Source organism: Paramormyrops kingsleyae, chromosome 1 (genome assembly GCF_048594095.1).
Source record: "Paramormyrops kingsleyae isolate MSU_618 chromosome 1, PKINGS_0.4, whole genome shotgun sequence".
Taxonomy (NCBI): Eukaryota; Metazoa; Chordata; class Actinopteri; order Osteoglossiformes; family Mormyridae; genus Paramormyrops; species Paramormyrops kingsleyae.
The window spans coordinates 19,250,600-19,266,408 of NC_132797.1; the positions used below are offsets into that span (position 1 = coordinate 19,250,600).

At 44.2% G+C, this 15,809-nt stretch overlaps 1 protein-coding gene and 14 non-coding genes across 15 annotated transcripts in view; 6 read left to right on the plus strand and 9 right to left on the minus strand.

The window, feature by feature from the left end:
- The window catches only part of LOC111847003 (monocarboxylate transporter 2-like), a 34,603-nt gene extending 32,291 nt beyond the window's left edge, over positions 1–2,312 (minus strand). Inside the window, exon 1 of the mRNA XM_023817805.2 lies at positions 2,246–2,312. The gene's annotated coding sequence lies outside the window, so the exon portion shown is untranslated. The remainder of the gene's footprint in view (positions 1–2,245) is intronic.
- Positions 2,313–6,445: 4,133 nt separating this feature from the next.
- On the plus strand, positions 6,446–6,517 carry trnaq-cug (transfer RNA glutamine (anticodon CUG)). Its single transcript has one exon. It is a non-coding gene; the product is annotated as a tRNA-Gln (tRNA).
- A 208-nt stretch (positions 6,518–6,725) lies between these two features.
- trnad-guc (transfer RNA aspartic acid (anticodon GUC)) lies at positions 6,726–6,797 on the minus strand. Its single transcript has one exon. It is a non-coding gene; the product is annotated as a tRNA-Asp (tRNA).
- Positions 6,798–7,259: 462 nt separating this feature from the next.
- Positions 7,260–7,331, plus strand: trnaq-uug (transfer RNA glutamine (anticodon UUG)). Its single transcript has one exon. It is a non-coding gene; the product is annotated as a tRNA-Gln (tRNA).
- Positions 7,332–9,881: 2,550 nt separating this feature from the next.
- On the minus strand, positions 9,882–9,953 carry trnaq-uug (transfer RNA glutamine (anticodon UUG)). Its single transcript has one exon. It is a non-coding gene; the product is annotated as a tRNA-Gln (tRNA).
- Positions 9,954–10,415: 462 nt separating this feature from the next.
- On the plus strand, positions 10,416–10,487 carry trnad-guc (transfer RNA aspartic acid (anticodon GUC)). The gene has a single exon. It is a non-coding gene; the product is annotated as a tRNA-Asp (tRNA).
- Positions 10,488–11,044: 557 nt separating this feature from the next.
- On the minus strand, positions 11,045–11,116 carry trnaq-uug (transfer RNA glutamine (anticodon UUG)). The gene has a single exon. It is a non-coding gene; the product is annotated as a tRNA-Gln (tRNA).
- A 462-nt stretch (positions 11,117–11,578) lies between these two features.
- trnad-guc (transfer RNA aspartic acid (anticodon GUC)) lies at positions 11,579–11,650 on the plus strand. The gene has a single exon. It is a non-coding gene; the product is annotated as a tRNA-Asp (tRNA).
- Positions 11,651–12,207: 557 nt separating this feature from the next.
- Positions 12,208–12,279, minus strand: trnaq-uug (transfer RNA glutamine (anticodon UUG)). Its single transcript has one exon. It is a non-coding gene; the product is annotated as a tRNA-Gln (tRNA).
- Positions 12,280–12,741: 462 nt separating this feature from the next.
- trnad-guc (transfer RNA aspartic acid (anticodon GUC)) lies at positions 12,742–12,813 on the plus strand. Its single transcript has one exon. It is a non-coding gene; the product is annotated as a tRNA-Asp (tRNA).
- Positions 12,814–13,370: 557 nt separating this feature from the next.
- trnaq-uug (transfer RNA glutamine (anticodon UUG)) lies at positions 13,371–13,442 on the minus strand. Its single transcript has one exon. It is a non-coding gene; the product is annotated as a tRNA-Gln (tRNA).
- Positions 13,443–13,904: 462 nt separating this feature from the next.
- On the plus strand, positions 13,905–13,976 carry trnad-guc (transfer RNA aspartic acid (anticodon GUC)). The gene has a single exon. It is a non-coding gene; the product is annotated as a tRNA-Asp (tRNA).
- Positions 13,977–14,533: 557 nt separating this feature from the next.
- trnaq-uug (transfer RNA glutamine (anticodon UUG)) lies at positions 14,534–14,605 on the minus strand. Its single transcript has one exon. It is a non-coding gene; the product is annotated as a tRNA-Gln (tRNA).
- A 725-nt stretch (positions 14,606–15,330) lies between these two features.
- Positions 15,331–15,402, minus strand: trnaq-cug (transfer RNA glutamine (anticodon CUG)). Its single transcript has one exon. It is a non-coding gene; the product is annotated as a tRNA-Gln (tRNA).
- Positions 15,403–15,696: 294 nt separating this feature from the next.
- Positions 15,697–15,768, minus strand: trnaq-uug (transfer RNA glutamine (anticodon UUG)). Its single transcript has one exon. It is a non-coding gene; the product is annotated as a tRNA-Gln (tRNA).
- Between the last annotated feature and the right edge of the window lie 41 nt (positions 15,769–15,809).

Below are 15,809 nucleotides of genomic sequence, written 5' to 3' on the forward strand. Positions count from 1 at the left end.
GTTTTTCCTTGCCACTGTCGCCTATGGCTTACTCACTGGGGGCTTTGGGTGGGGATGCTGTAAAGCGCTTTGGGACAATGTAATGTTGTGATAATGCGCTATACAAAAATAAATTTGTTGTTGTTGTTGTTGATGCTTAGGAGGCCAGATTTGACAGGGCCACAGTGGTCAACTTCAGTCAGGACATCAAGGTACCAGCGCTACTCATTCAAAGGATGCCCAGAGATCTTTTATGACCTCAGAGGGTCAGGATCACAGTTCTACATCTCATATGAAGGACGGCAACATTTTTACAGCACAGTGTCCCCATCACTGCTCTGAGGTATTGGGATCCACACAGACCACAGTATGGGCTAACCTTTTGGCCACACCAACACCTCATCCAACCCCTATCCACTTTCCTAGTTGGTCTCCCATCCAAGTACTGACCAGGCCCAAACCTGCTTATTTTTAGGTGGATTAGCTAAGCCGAACTGCAAGTGGCATAGGTACTGTCAGTTTTTAAAAATTATGTCCAATACATGGGTTCAAAATTCTTAGTTACATAACCAGTGGGATGGAGGTGGGGTTTGTTTCACCTGTAACGTCCTTCTCTCTGTTTTCACCAAGTAGGATCGTGGTGTCTGTCCAGGTCACACACCTGCTTTGTGGCATGCCAAACCTTTTTGCTATGTTGAAGCTTGGGAAGAGAACAAGAACTGTGGAAATAATTGTGGTTCCTAGCCTGGTGCTTCCACCCCTCCCCAGGATTTTTCTAAAACTCCTGCAGGTTTGGCCATTTAGAGGTTAGATGAGCTGAGGTTTGGGGTAGCAATGTGGCAAGTATCTCCTCATTAGCAGCCAAGAGGGAAATAATTCCTGCTCCAAAGGTATAGATCTGCAGACCAACAAAGCTTTACAATGGTCCTTCTCCTTAGCTCATAAGTCTTTAATGGTAGGGCCTGCCCACCCTGCTTCCCCGTTTCCTTGCAGACAGCAAGGATTCCTTGTGCCATGTACACAGTTATAGTCTTTTGCAAACTTCTGGAATAGCTTTGATGCAAACTGAGGGTCATTATCAGAGACCACCTGCTCTGGAATGCCATGGAATGCAAAGAACTCTTTAATCGATTTTACTATGGCTGAAAAAGATGTGAGGATGTGCCACTTCAATCTGTCTTGAGAAATAGTCAGCAATGAGCAGGTAGCTGTTCTTTTACCAATCAAACAAGTGCGTTCCTGCTTTTTGCCAAAGGCGAGTAGGAACTGCAATTGGAAAGAGTGGCTCACAATGGTGGACTCACTGTCGGCTGCTTGTATCACAGCCGTTGATCGTCTGGCGGATTTGTGATGAGAGGCCCGGCCAACACACTGAATGCTAAGTTGTGGAGTCTTTGTGAATCTTCACCAAGATTTTGTTTAGTAGAGCCCTGGGAATTACAAATCGGTCACCTTTTAAAAGGAGGTTGTCAGCCATTGTGAGTTCAGCACTAACCAGCCAGATAGGCATAAGTTCTTTGTGCACTGCATGTTTTTGTGGCCAACCGGTTAGGCAGTGGTGATTCCTTCATCACTGCTGCACCCATGTCCAGCTTAAAATTAATGATATTACTGGTCACCAACAAATATTCTGTCCATTTATGGCATTCTGCATCTCTTGCTGGAAAGTCTTTCCAAGCATGTTTTTTGCCTGCACCACATCTACCGCAGTCCATCTTGAAGATGCTGATATATCTGTTTGTATGCCTTTTTCCCTCTAATGGCATCTACGTTCAATTATGGCTTTCACTGGTTTCTGTCCCATGCAGCACAACCTGTTCTTTTTTCGCAGTCTCGTTTTGACATACTTTCTGCACCACTTTAGCTAATATTAACTCAGGATCTAAGTGAAGGACTTCAGACAGTTTCCTGTCCCTGATTCCAACTACAATTTGATCCCTGATTAGTTCCTTTTTTAATGCACTGAAGTTACAATGCTCTGCTAACTTGTGCACTGCAGTATTGAACGACTCTTCACTTTCCATCCAGTACAACATAGCCCCAAACGCAGCAGGACTCCATGGCACACGGCGCTGTGTGTCGTGACACTTTACTTCCATTTGTATTATTGAAATTATCTACCATTTGTGTCACAGTATCCCTACTGTTGGTTTGTAGCATGCAGGGTAGCCTTTGTTCACATCCCACATCGACGAAACCTGGCTGCCCAGCACCCTGTCGGCGATTCATAGTTTTTCCCCCCTAACCACTCTCAGTAGGTACTCACCATAGCTGAACATGCTCACCCCAGAAGCCTTGCCGTTTCGGAGATTCTCTGACCCAGTCATCTGGCCATAATGTTTTGACTCTTGTTACCCAGGGCCCGTATTCACAAAGAATCTTAAGGCTAAATGTAGCTCCTAGCTTGCCGATTTAGGAGAAACTATAAAAACCTAAAAATTATGAGTGTGTCAGTCCTAAATGTAGGACTCCTAATTTTTTTGAATAAGAGCAATTCACAAAGTCCCTTAGCGCTAAAAGTAGCACCCAAGTCTGGGAGAACTAGTCGAGAGGACTCCTAAGTCACTAAGACCAACTCACAAACTCGCAAAATGACTGCTGCCAATCCACATCATAATGCCTTGAAAACATTAAACGAACGCTGAATTACTTAAAGGATACCGACCTCAGTCAGGAGGGAATAATGATTGTTGTGGAGCTTGTGAATCAGACTGATTATCATCCAGTTGACATTTGTATACTTATTGCATGTTTATCATAAGCTTTGATGAGTCTATATTTGTTATTGAGAGAAAATGACTTTCTTTTTCCCGTCATGATTTCTGTGTACGCAGCATTAGCCTCAGGTAATTAGCCAAAAGCAGACGGGTTACTGCAAAGCAAAGTAGGGCAATCAAAGTAAATCAAAAACAAAATACTGTACTTTTAATTTTTTTCCATATGTTGTCTTGTTTTAAAAAAAATCGAAAGTGAACCTGTAACTTTATTACAATAAGCCAATTATTTGAACAGTATTTGTACAGGAATGATTCTGTTCCAAGCTTTTTGATGCATATAAGCAGTTGATCACTGTTACCATGATCACTATAAAAGGTTTGCACTATATTTGTGTTTATGGGATGTTGCGCATACATTTTCACCAGCACAAACAGGCCTCTCATCAACCAATCCCCATGGTTATTGCAGACAAGCTCATGCATGAGAACTGACGTCAGCCTTAGCGACAGAGTCTTACTCTTGGCTTAGGAGTTGGTTCTTTTCCTACTAAAAGTTGCTGTCAGTCACTTTGTGAATCAGTTTTAGGAAAAAAATCTTAGATAAAAACTTTTAATGCAATTTCATAGTAAAATAAAATGCTTTGTGAATACGGGCCCAGATTTTTATCCTTGCCCAATTCTTTTAAATTCAACAAATGCACCATGAGTATGAAATGTTAGTTTACTGTGTAATATATTCTAGATCCTGAAATGTGCCATTTTTATGAGATTTCAACTGTATTCGCTTCACCTGGGGGTGGTAATAATGTAGAGACCAAGTAAATACATTTCAATGACATCATTAATTTTAATACAGATGTAAAATCCAAAAAGGTCTGAAAGTATGATTAAAACTGGTTATTTATGGTTCCCTGTCACAGTGCATAGTAGCATGATACGCCCTTTTTGCAAGCTGCAGCATTTTATTAAATGCAATTAGAAAAATTGAACAGTTATTGATGCCGGCACTCACTTTTCATTTCATTAGTAACTGAAGCAACAGTCATATTGCTTGTTTTTATGTTTATTCTTTGTTTATTTGATAGGGTATGACAAAAAATACTAGGGAACAAATACATTTCAGCATAAATTGGAGCTTCCGTATTTTCTAATTATGAATGGGTAATAAAAGTTTAATCTCTACTCAAGTATTTTCATATAGTTACTGCCTCATCATGCAATTATTAATCATTCATCCAGTACAGGTTGCCAAAATAATATAAAATGAATTGTATTGAAGTTGTGCTACAATACTGCCATCTGTCTACTCTTATTTTATGTATGCGGTTTCAGCAATAAAACACATGAAAAGCACTCATCAACATTGCAGCATTTGCATCATTATCATCTTTTCCCAGGTAAGTAAAAGCCTTCATTCTCTGTTGTGGTTAATAAATATTGCCCCATAATATAACTTCTATATATATATATTTTTTTTAATTCATCTACTTTGTGTGTAAACCGTTAGCTCTGATTATGCCCAATTCCATCTATTTAACAGAATATGGTGTGTGGATTCCACCATAGATGGTGCACTTGATGGATGGAGGGGCTACTGTACATCTGAGGCTCACAGAGCAATGTTGTGTGAAGCTTGAGCTCCAGGTATGGTGGGTACCTGACTAGGGTTAGTACCAACCACTCATGCAATAGGGCTTGGGCATGGTGTTTGCTGGAGAGAACCCGGAGACTGGATCATACACAACTCCACTGGACCAGAATTGGCTACATGAAGCCATCACATGGGTCTGCATCCCACAAGGGGAAATGTCTGGATAAGCTACAGTGAGAGCTGGCCAGCAAGAAGGACTGAGAAGGGTCCAGACCATGGCAATGGATACAAGCTTTGGAAAGGTGGAACAACTCTCTTTGGGCAGATCAGGACTCTGACAGGGATGGAGAAAAGCATTAGGTAGATATAGTCTGCATTATTTCCATGTATAATGTGGGCTCTAAAACCAAATCTCATAATCACTTTAATCAGGTGTGGTTTATTTCCTATTCTGGATCTCTCTCTGATGAAAAGACTTCAGGCAGGGGTGGGGATATTCACATGTCCGAGCCTGATGTTCTGCCTCTATGTGACTGTCAGTCTGTGTATACAATAACCTACAGAGTGAGTGTCCATCCTTCTTAGAGACAGTGTGTGAAGTGCTTGGAAGGGTGCCACCTATAAAATCTATGGGTCTACAAAATCTGTGGGCCTTCAAAGAACACCTTAGGAAATACCCGGAGGCTCATTATGAGGAGGACTGGTTGCCAGGACGTGAGCCAGAAATTAAATTTGTGTTAATGTAATGTGTATGAGATGGATTGTCCATAACAAGCGATGTTCAAACTCATTAAAATACCCTACAACAAACATTACTTGGGTCCATGTATTTTACATAGTAAGGTAAAAAAGGGACAGATCTGTCAAATATTGGTTCATCAGGCATCTTGCAAGGATGCCACCTTATTGACTCCCAAAGGAGCTGTTCCAGGCTGCCTCCAATCAACAGGTCCTAGGAGAAGATGACATGAGAATGCCTGGGAATTCCCAAAAGGAGCTGGACTCCATCTGCTTAGATTTTTACCACCTCACTTTTGCCTTAGATTTTGTCTGAAAACTCCATCCATCCATTCATTTTCTGTGACTGCTTGTACTGTTTGAGGTCACAGGGGAGAACAAGGCAGGGAACAATCCATCACAGGCCACACTCGCACACAATTCACTCACACAGGAACACCTATTGTCATGGCTCCGGGCGGCTCGGACACGAGGATGTGGCATCGGGCACAAAAAGGGTGGACGACCCACTGGCGGCTCCGAGACAGATGGGGTTTATTAAACAAACAGAAAACACTTCAAACACAACAAACCAAAAAGGACCACGAGGGGTCAAAAACTAAAAAGGGATTAATTAACAAAAACTAAATAACAAAAACCGGATTAACATCTAACATCTACTATGAAACACAATCCACAACAACGCACGCACGCACACACGCTGTCATGCCCCGATCGTCCGCTCCTTTCGTGTGCCACGCCCCCTCGTTAACCCCATGTGGATTCCCCGTGTTTACCAGCTGTTCCTGATCGTTGTCATCAGTCCATTGTATTTAGTCCGCGTTTCCGTTTGTTTCCCCAGTCCGGTCATTGTAATGTTACCCCTTGTTTTACCTGTCCCTATCGTTGCTGTTCCTATTAAAACCCCGACTTCACCCCGACTTCACCCCGACTTCTGGCTTCCTGAGCTTCTGTTCTCCGTGCGCCGTGAGGCACAACACACGCACGCAATGAAACACTGAAGAACTAAACAGAAGCAGGAACTAAAATACTAAAGGGGTAACGAGACTAACACAGGACAGGTGAGACTAGTTAACAAAGACCAGGGAAACAGGGCACAGGTGAAACTAATAAACTCAGAGGAACCTGGATTGACTTGTGTTTTCCTGGATTGTTTTTGGATTTTCTTATTAAAGACTTGGTTTTCTGTTACCGTTGTGCGTCCTTCCCTCTTCCCTACACCGCTCGCCCATGACGATCACAAAGCTAATATTGTCACATGCATCAGGGCAGCTTCCGTGTGTCACCTGTATCACACACATACTGCAGATATATCTGAAAGGTTCACTAATGTCCAACAGGAAAGTTGTGCCATTTTGGTCAAGGTTTGCCATGTCCATAGGCTACGGTGAAGCAGCAGCAAGACGGGAAGGGAATCCAAGGTCCCATGGTGTAATGGTCAGCACTCTGGACTCTGAATCCAGTAATCCGAGTTCAAGTCTCGGTGGGACCTCCTGCCTGGATGATCGCTTACTGCGTTCTGCACGTAAGGAGCAGCGGTGTTTGCTTTAACAGCATAGGCGAATTGGTTTTTTGCCGATTACTTTTTTTCGATTGTCCTGCATCATCTGACTCCATTCATCTCAACCTAGCCAACGTCAACATTCCTGCAACTTGAGTTTGGCGGCTTTCTTTAGTTCACGGCTAAAAGGAGCAGCATACTCCCCGTCGGGGAATCGAACCCCGGTCTCCCGCATGACAGGCGGGGATACTCACCACTATACTAACGAGGAGACAGGCAAAGACCACACCTGCCCAAACGCCTCCCGTGGCTGTGGTATACTTATGTGTTCTTCAAATTACATTGTGTTTGATGCTGTGATACCTGCATGACAGCAAACAAAATGTATTAAACTTTACTCAGTGGAAGCGTCTCTATTAAGACAAGATGAACCTATTAAATTAATGGTGAGATCTTGCCTTTTGGTTTCACAGTTCCATTCGATTATTGCTTGCTCATTTAGACCAGTGATTCAAATGAGGATTTGGGAATGACTCACACCAATTCTCTGTTGGCCATTCTCTGCGGTCAACATGCTAGAATTTTCCATTTTATTACATGTATCGGCTGTTTTCTATGCAAAGCGAAGACACTTCTCAAAGTTTCCTTAAGAACCAGCAGGAATGCCATGCCAGGTGAGTCAAGGTTGACGGGGTCCATTGTCTACACTGAAGAAGCAACCACGTCTGGTCTTGGTCCCATGGTGTAATGGCCAGCACTCTGGGCTTTGAATCCAGTGATCTGAGTTCAAGTCTCGGTGGGGCCTTTGTCTTAAGACGTGCTACTTTCTTGTATGATTCTGTGTGAAGGGACCAGCCATTGTTCCCCTGTGAGCCAAGGGAGGTGTGTCTTTGCCCGTTTAGTTCAATTATGCTGCTACTTCTTGCTCCGATCCCCTCAAGCTACCATTTACTTCCGTGTGTCAGCTGTATCACACACATACTGCAGATATATCTGAAAGGTTCACTAATGTCCAACAGGAAAGTTGTGCCGTTTTGGTCAAGGTTTGCCATGTCCATAGGCTACGGTGAAGCAGCAGCAAGACGGGAAGGGAATCCAAGGTCCCATGGTGTAATGGTCAGCACTCAGGACTCTGAATCCAGTAATCCGAGTTCAAGTCTCGGTGGGACCTCCTGCCTGGATGATCGCTTACTGCGTTCCGCACGTAAGGGTTACCGGTGTTTGCTTTAACAGTATAGGCAGGTCTGCAGATATTAGGAATATTATAATCTCCGTACTTCACTCCAAAGGGCTGAACTTTTCCCTCAGCAGCTCAGCCCATAACCTAGGTGTCATGTTAGATGTACAAGCCTCTCATTTAAATCACATGTAAATGCATTCTTCTTACAGCTACACCAAATCGCCAAACTTTGATGATTTCTTACTATTCAAGGCACAGAGAAATTGATACATGCCTTTGTATACAGTAGGTTAGACTACTGTAATGCTCTGTTATCTGGGTGCACACACTGCACGCTAAGTACCTTGCAGCATGTTCAAAATGCAGCAGCTCAAATTGTGACCAGGAGCAGGAAGTATGAACACATAATCCCTGTTCTTAGTTCCCTGCATTGGCTTCCTGTTAGGTTTAGAGCTGACTTCAAAGTTATCCTACTTACATATAAGGAACTTAAAGGAACTACTATGCTTGTCCGCTTATGTGTCAACACATGTTCTGACCATCCATGCTCTCTGCCTTCCCACATGTCCGGGTGATCCCCGGGGTGAGCACCATCTGAGCTGGAGTCCTGGTTCAGTCCTATCGAGGGGTGACATCGCAAATGGGCCATACGACCTGTATCATTGTGGGTGCAGCCTTCAGGGCCACCCGACACACATCATGGTAATTCCCCACTTGCTGCAATATATTTTCATGGCCTCAGCTTCTTAAGTTCCCTTTGCATTTCACTTTGAATTGTTGCAGTTTCCTATGGTTTCTGAGAGTAACTGCCCCTCAGCAGAATCTAAGCCATAACGAAGTCAGAGTGAACTGTTGGTAAGTTTGTATCATCACGAGGATTTGGTTTACATGGTTAGGTCAGTACTATGCCAACGACGCCCAGAAATACATTTCAGTTATACCTTATGACACCTCATCTATTGTCACTTCAGCTAATTGCTTTAATGTTGAAGTTGAAGTTAAGAGCTGGAGGAGCCACTAAATGCAGAGAAAACCAAGGTTCAGTTGTGTGGAGCCAAGTGCAGGAATAGACCTGCTATAATTCCGCATTCTCCTCCAAAGACTAAATTTTCCCTCAGCAGCTCAGCCTGTAACCTAGACATCATCTTAAATAAATACAAGCCTCTCATTTAAATTGCATGTGGATACAATTAATATTGGATGTGTGCTTCTTACAACTATATAAAATTGTCAAATTATGATGATTCCTTATTATTCAAGACACAGAGAAATTGATGCATCCCTTTGTATACAGCAGGTTATACTACTGGAATGCTCTGTTATCTGAGAGCACACGTCGCACATTAAACATATTCAAAATACAGCAGCACGAATTGTCACCAGGAGCAGGAAGTTCGAACACATAATCCCTGCTCTTAGTTCTCTCTACTGGCTTCCTATTAGGTTCAGGATTGACTTCAAAGTAGGGCTGGGCGATATGGCTGAAAACTGTATCATGATATGATTGTTTCATATCGGTCGATATCGATAATTATTGATATTTTTTATGACCCATGAAACATGTCAACAACCATGGAACACTCAAATAATTAAAATGTAAACATACAGTAAGTCTAAAGTCACAATGAACACTTAACAATTATCTCTTAACATTTAAGGTGCAAAATGAAAGAAAATGTAAGAAATGCTTAATAAAGTGTAATAAAATAGTGCAAAGTGTTAAATATAAACGGAGAAACCTGAGAATTTAGTGCAAGTTTAGTGCTAGGAAGTTCACTAGCTGTTCACCTTCGGGTAAATAAAGTGTTTTTAAAATATGTGCAGTGTTTTGTAAAGATAAATAAAACTGAGGTAGACTGAGATACATCTGTAATATAAAAAAACAAACCTGATACAGTACAGTAACATTGTTTGAAATATAAAACCTGCAGAAATATGAAAAAGTAACTCTTCAAGTTATTCTTACTCTAATCATACTTGAAGTTGAACTATTCAAGTATATTTTCAGTCCAGGTTTTGTGCTAGGAACACCAGCTGGTTGACCTGAGCAAGAAGCAAGAAGTAGCAGCATAATTGAACCAAACGGGCAAAGACACACCTCCCTTGGCTCACAGGGGAACAATGGCTGGTCCCTTCACACAGAATCATACAAGAAAGTAGCACGTCTTAAGACAAAGGCCCCACCGAGACTTGAACTCGGATCACTGGATTCAAAGCCCAGAGTGCTGGCCATTACACCATGGGACCAAGACCAGACGTGGTTGCTTCTTCAGTGTAGACAATGGACCCCGTCAACCTTGACTCACCTGGCATGGCATTCCTGCTGGTTCTTAAGGAAACTTTGAGAAGTGTCTTCGCTTTGCATAGAAAACAGCCGATACATGTAATAAAATGGAAAATTCTAGCATGTTGACCGCAGAGAATGGCCAACAGAGAATTGGTGTGAGTCATTCCCAAATCCTCATTTGAATCACTGGTCTAAATGAGCAAGCAATAATCGAATGGAACTGTGAAACCAAAAGGCAAGATCTCACCATTAATTTAATAGGTTCATCTTGTCTTAATAGAGACGCTTCCACTGAGTAAAGTTTAATACATTTTGTTTGCTGTCATGCAGGTATCACAGCATCAAACACAATGTAATTTGAAGAACACATAAGTATACCACAGCCACGGGAGGCGTTTGGGCAGGCGTGGTCTTTGCCTGTCTCCTCGTTAGTATAGTGGTGAGTATCCCCGCCTGTCACGCGGGAGACCGGGGTTCGATTCCCCGACGGGGAGTGTGCTGCTCCTTTTAGCCGCCAAACTCAAGTTGCAGGAATGTTGACGTTGGCTAGGTTGAGATGAATGGAGTCAGATGATGCAGGACAATCGAAAAAAAGTAATCGGCAAAAAACCAATTCGCCTATGCTGTTAAAGCAAACACCGGTGCTCCTTACGTGCGGAACGCAGTAAGCGATCATCCAGGCAGGAGGTCCCACCGAGACTTGAACTCAGATTATTGGATTCAGAGTCCTGAGTGCTGACCATTACACCATGGGACCTTGGATTCCCTTCCCGTCTTGCTGCTGCTTCACCGTAGCCTATGGACATGGCAAACCTTGACCAAAACGGCACAACTTTCCTGTTGGACATTAGTGAACCTTTCAGATATATCTGCAGTATGTGTGTGATACAGCTGACACACGGAAGTAAATGGTAGCTTGAGGGGATCGGAGCAAGAAGTAGCAGCATAATTGAACCAAACGGGCAAAGACACACCTCCCTTGGCTCACAGGGGAACAATGGCTGGTCCCTTCACACAGAATCATACAAGAAAGTAGCACGTCTTAAGACAAAGGCCCCACCGAGACTTGAACTCGGATCACTGGATTCAAAGCCCAGAGTGCTGGCCATTACACCATGGGACCAAGACCAGACGTGGTTGCTTCTTCAGTGTAGACAATGGACCCCGTCAACCTTGACTCACCTGGCATGGCATTCCTGCTGGTTCTTAAGGAAACTTTGAGAAGTGTCTTCGCTTTGCATAGAAAACAGCCGATACATGTAATAAAATGGAAAATTCTAGCATGTTGACCGCAGAGAATGGCCAACAGAGAATTGGTGTGAGTCATTCCCAAATCCTCATTTGAATCACTGGTCTAAATGAGCAAGCAATAATCGAATGGAACTGTGAAACCAAAAGGCAAGATCTCACCATTAATTTAATAGGTTCATCTTGTCTTAATAGAGACGCTTCCACTGAGTAAAGTTTAATACATTTTGTTTGCTGTCATGCAGGTATCACAGCATCAAACACAATGTAATTTGAAGAACACATAAGTATACCACAGCCACGGGAGGCGTTTGGGCAGGCGTGGTCTTTGCCTGTCTCCTCGTTAGTATAGTGGTGAGTATCCCCGCCTGTCACGCGGGAGACCGGGGTTCGATTCCCCGACGGGGAGTGTGCTGCTCCTTTTAGCCGCCAAACTCAAGTTGCAGGAATGTTGACGTTGGCTAGGTTGAGATGAATGGAGTCAGATGATGCAGGACAATCGAAAAAAAGTAATCGGCAAAAAACCAATTCGCCTATGCTGTTAAAGCAAACACCGGTGCTCCTTACGTGCGGAACGCAGTAAGCGATCATCCAGGCAGGAGGTCCCACCGAGACTTGAACTCGGATTACTGGATTCAGAGTCCCGAGTGCTGACCATTACACCATGGGACCATGGATTCCCTTCCCGTCTTGCTGCTGCTTCACCGTAGCCTATGGACATGGCAAACCTTGACCAAAACGGCACAACTTTCCTGTTGGACATTAGTGAACCTTTCCGATATATCTGCAGTATGTGTGTGATACAGCTGACACACGGAAGTAAATGGTAGCTTGAGGGGATCGGAGCAAGAAGTAGCAGCATAATTGAACCAAACGGGTAAAGACACACCTCCCTTGGCTCACAGGGGAACAATGGCTGGTCCCTTCACACAGAATCATACAAGAAAGTAGCACGTCTTAAGACAAAGGCCCCACCGAGACTTGAACTCGGATCACTGGATTCAAAGCCCAGAGTGCTGGCCATTACACCATGGGACCAAGACCAGACGTGGTTGCTTCTTCAGTGTAGACAATGGACCCCGTCAACCTTGACTCACCTGGCATGGCATTCCTGCTGGTTCTTAAGGAAACTTTGAGAAGTGTCTTCGCTTTGCATAGAAAACAGCCGATACATGTAATAAAATGGAAAATTCTAGCATGTTGACCGCAGAGAATGGCCAACAGAGAATTGGTGTGAGTCATTCCCAAATCCTCATTTGAATCACTGGTCTAAATGAGCAAGCAATAATCGAATGGAACTGTGAAACCAAAAGGCAAGATCTCACCATTAATTTAATAGGTTCATCTTGTCTTAATAGAGACGCTTCCACTGAGTAAAGTTTAATACATTTTGTTTGCTGTCATGCAGGTATCACAGCATCAAACACAATGTAATTTGAAGAACACATAAGTATACCACAGCCACGGGAGGCGTTTGGGCAGGCGTGGTCTTTGCCTGTCTCCTCGTTAGTATAGTGGTGAGTATCCCCGCCTGTCACGCGGGAGACCGGGGTTCGATTCCCCGACGGGGAGTGTGCTGCTCCTTTTAGCCGCCAAACTCAAGTTGCAGGAATGTTGACGTTGGCTAGGTTGAGATGAATGGAGTCAGATGATGCAGGACAATCGAAAAAAAGTAATCGGCAAAAAACCAATTCGCCTATGCTGTTAAAGCAAACACCGGTGCTCCTTACGTGCGGAACGCAGTAAGCGATCATCCAGGCAGGAGGTCCCACCGAGACTTGAACTCGGATTATTGGATTCAGAGTCCTGAGTGCTGACCATTACACCATGGGACCTTGGATTCCCTTCCCGTCTTGCTGCTGCTTCACCGTAGCCTATGGACATGGCAAACCTTGACCAAAACGGCACAACTTTCCTGTTGGACATTAGTGAACCTTTCAGATATATCTGCAGTATGTGTGTGATACAGCTGACACACGGAAGTAAATGGTAGCTTGAGGGGATCGGAGCAAGAAGTAGCAGCATAATTGAACCAAACGGGCAAAGACACACCTCCCTTGGCTCACAGGGGAACAATGGCTGGTCCCTTCACACAGAACCATACAAGAAAGTAGCACGTCTTAAGACAAAGGCCCCACCGAGACTTGAACTCGGATCACTGGATTCAAAGCCCAGAGTGCTGGCCATTACACCATGGGACCAAGACCAGACGTGGTTGCTTCTTCAGTGTAGACAATGGACCCCGTCAACCTTGACTCACCTGGCATGGCATTCCTGCTGGTTCTTAAGGAAACTTTGAGAAGTGTCTTCGCTTTGCATAGAAAACAGCCGATACATGTAATAAAATGGAAAATTCTAGCATGTTGACCGCAGAGAATTGCCAACAGAGAATTAGTGTGAGTCATTCCCAAATCCTCATTTGAATCACTGGTCTAAATGAGCAAGCAATAATCGAATGGAACTGTGAAACCAAAAGGCAAGATCTCACCATTAATTTAATAGGTTCATCTTGTCTTAATAGAGACGCTTCCACTGAGTAAAGTTTAATACATGTTGTTTGCTGTCATGCAGGTATCACAGCATCAAACACAATGTAATTTGAAGAACACATAAGTATACCACAGCCACGGGAGGCGTTTGGGCAGGCGTGGTCTTTGCCTGTCTCCTCGTTAGTATAGTGGTGAGTATCCCCGCCTGTCACGCGGGAGACCGGGGTTCGATTCCCCGACGGGGAGTGTGCTGCTCCTTTTAGCCGCCAAACTCAAGTTGCAGGAATGTTGACGTTGGCTAGGTTGAGATGAATGGAGTCAGATGATGCAGGACAATCGAAAAAAAGTAATCGGCAAAAAACCAATTCGCCTATGCTGTTAAAGCAAACACCGGTGCTCCTTACGTGCGGAACGCAGTAAGCGATCATCCAGGCAGGAGGTCCCACCGAGACTTGAACTCGGATTACTGGATTCAGAGTCCCGAGTGCTGACCATTACACCATGGGACCATGGATTCCCTTCCCGTCTTGCTGCTGCTTCACCGTAGCCTATGGACATGGCAAACCTTGACCAAAACGGCACAACTTTCCTGTTGGACATTAGTGAACCTTTCCGATATATCTGCAGTATGTGTGTGATACAGCTGACACACGGAAGTAAATGGTAGCTTGAGGGGATCGGAGCAAGAAGTAGCAGCATAATTGAACCAAACGGGTAAAGACACACCTCCCTTGGCTCACAGGGGAACAATGGCTGGTCCCTTCACAGAGAATCATACAAGAAAGTAGCACGTCTTAAGACAAAGGCCCCACCGAGACTTGAACTCGGATCACTGGATTCAAAGCCCAGAGTGCTGGCCATTACACCATGGGACCAAGACCAGACGTGGTTGCTTCTTCAGTGTAGACAATGGACCCCGTCAACCTTGACTCACCTGGCATGGCATTCCTGCTGGTTCTTAAGGAAACTTTGAGAAGTGTCTTCGCTTTGCATAGAAAACAGCCGATACATGTAATAAAATGGAAAATTCTAGCATGTTGACCGCAGAGAATGGCCAACAGAGAATTGGTGTGAGTCATTCCCAAATCCTCATTTGAATCACTGGTCTAAATGAGCAAGCAATAATCGAATGGAACTGTGAAACCAAAAGGCAAGATCTCACCATTAATTTAATAGGTTCATCTTGTCTTAATAGAGACGCTTCCACTGAGTAAAGTTTAATACATGTTGTTTGCTGTCATGCAGGTATCACAGCATCAAACACAATGTAATTTGAAGAACACATAAGTATACCACAGCCACGGGAGGCGTTTGGGCAGGCGTGGTCTTTGCCTGTCTCCTCGTTAGTATAGTGGTGAGTATCCCCGCCTGTCACGCGGGAGACTGGGGTTCGATTCCCCGACAGGGAGTGTGCTGCTCCTTTTAGCCGCCAAACTCAAGTTGCAGGAATGTTGACGTTGGCTAGGTTGAGATGAATGGAGTCAGATGATGCAGGACAATCGAAAAAAAGTAATCGGCAAAAAACCAATTCGCCTATGCTGTTAAAGCAAACACCGGTGCTCCTTACGTGCGGAACGCAGTAAGCGATCATCCAGGCAGGAGGTCCCACCGAGACTTGAACTCGGATTACTGGATTCAGAGTCCAGAGTGCTGACCATTACACCATGGGACCTTGGATTCCCTTCCCGTCTTGCTGCTGCTTCACCGTAGCCTATGGACATGGCAAACCTTGACCAAAACGGCACAACTTTCCTGTTGGACATTAGTGAACCTTTCAGATATATCTGCAGTATGTGTGTGATACAGCTGACACACGGAAGTAAATGGTAGCTTGAGGGGATCGGAGCAAGAAGTAGCAGCATAATTGAACCAAACGGGCAAAGACACACCTCCCTTGGCTCACAGGGGAACAATGGCTGGTCCCTTCACACAGAATCATACAAGAAAGTAGCACGTCTTAAGACAAAGGCCCCACCGAGACTTGAACTCGGATCACTGGATTCAAAGCCCAGAGTGCTGGCCATTACACCATGGGACCAAGACCAGACGTGGTTGCTTCTTCAGTGTAGACAATGGACC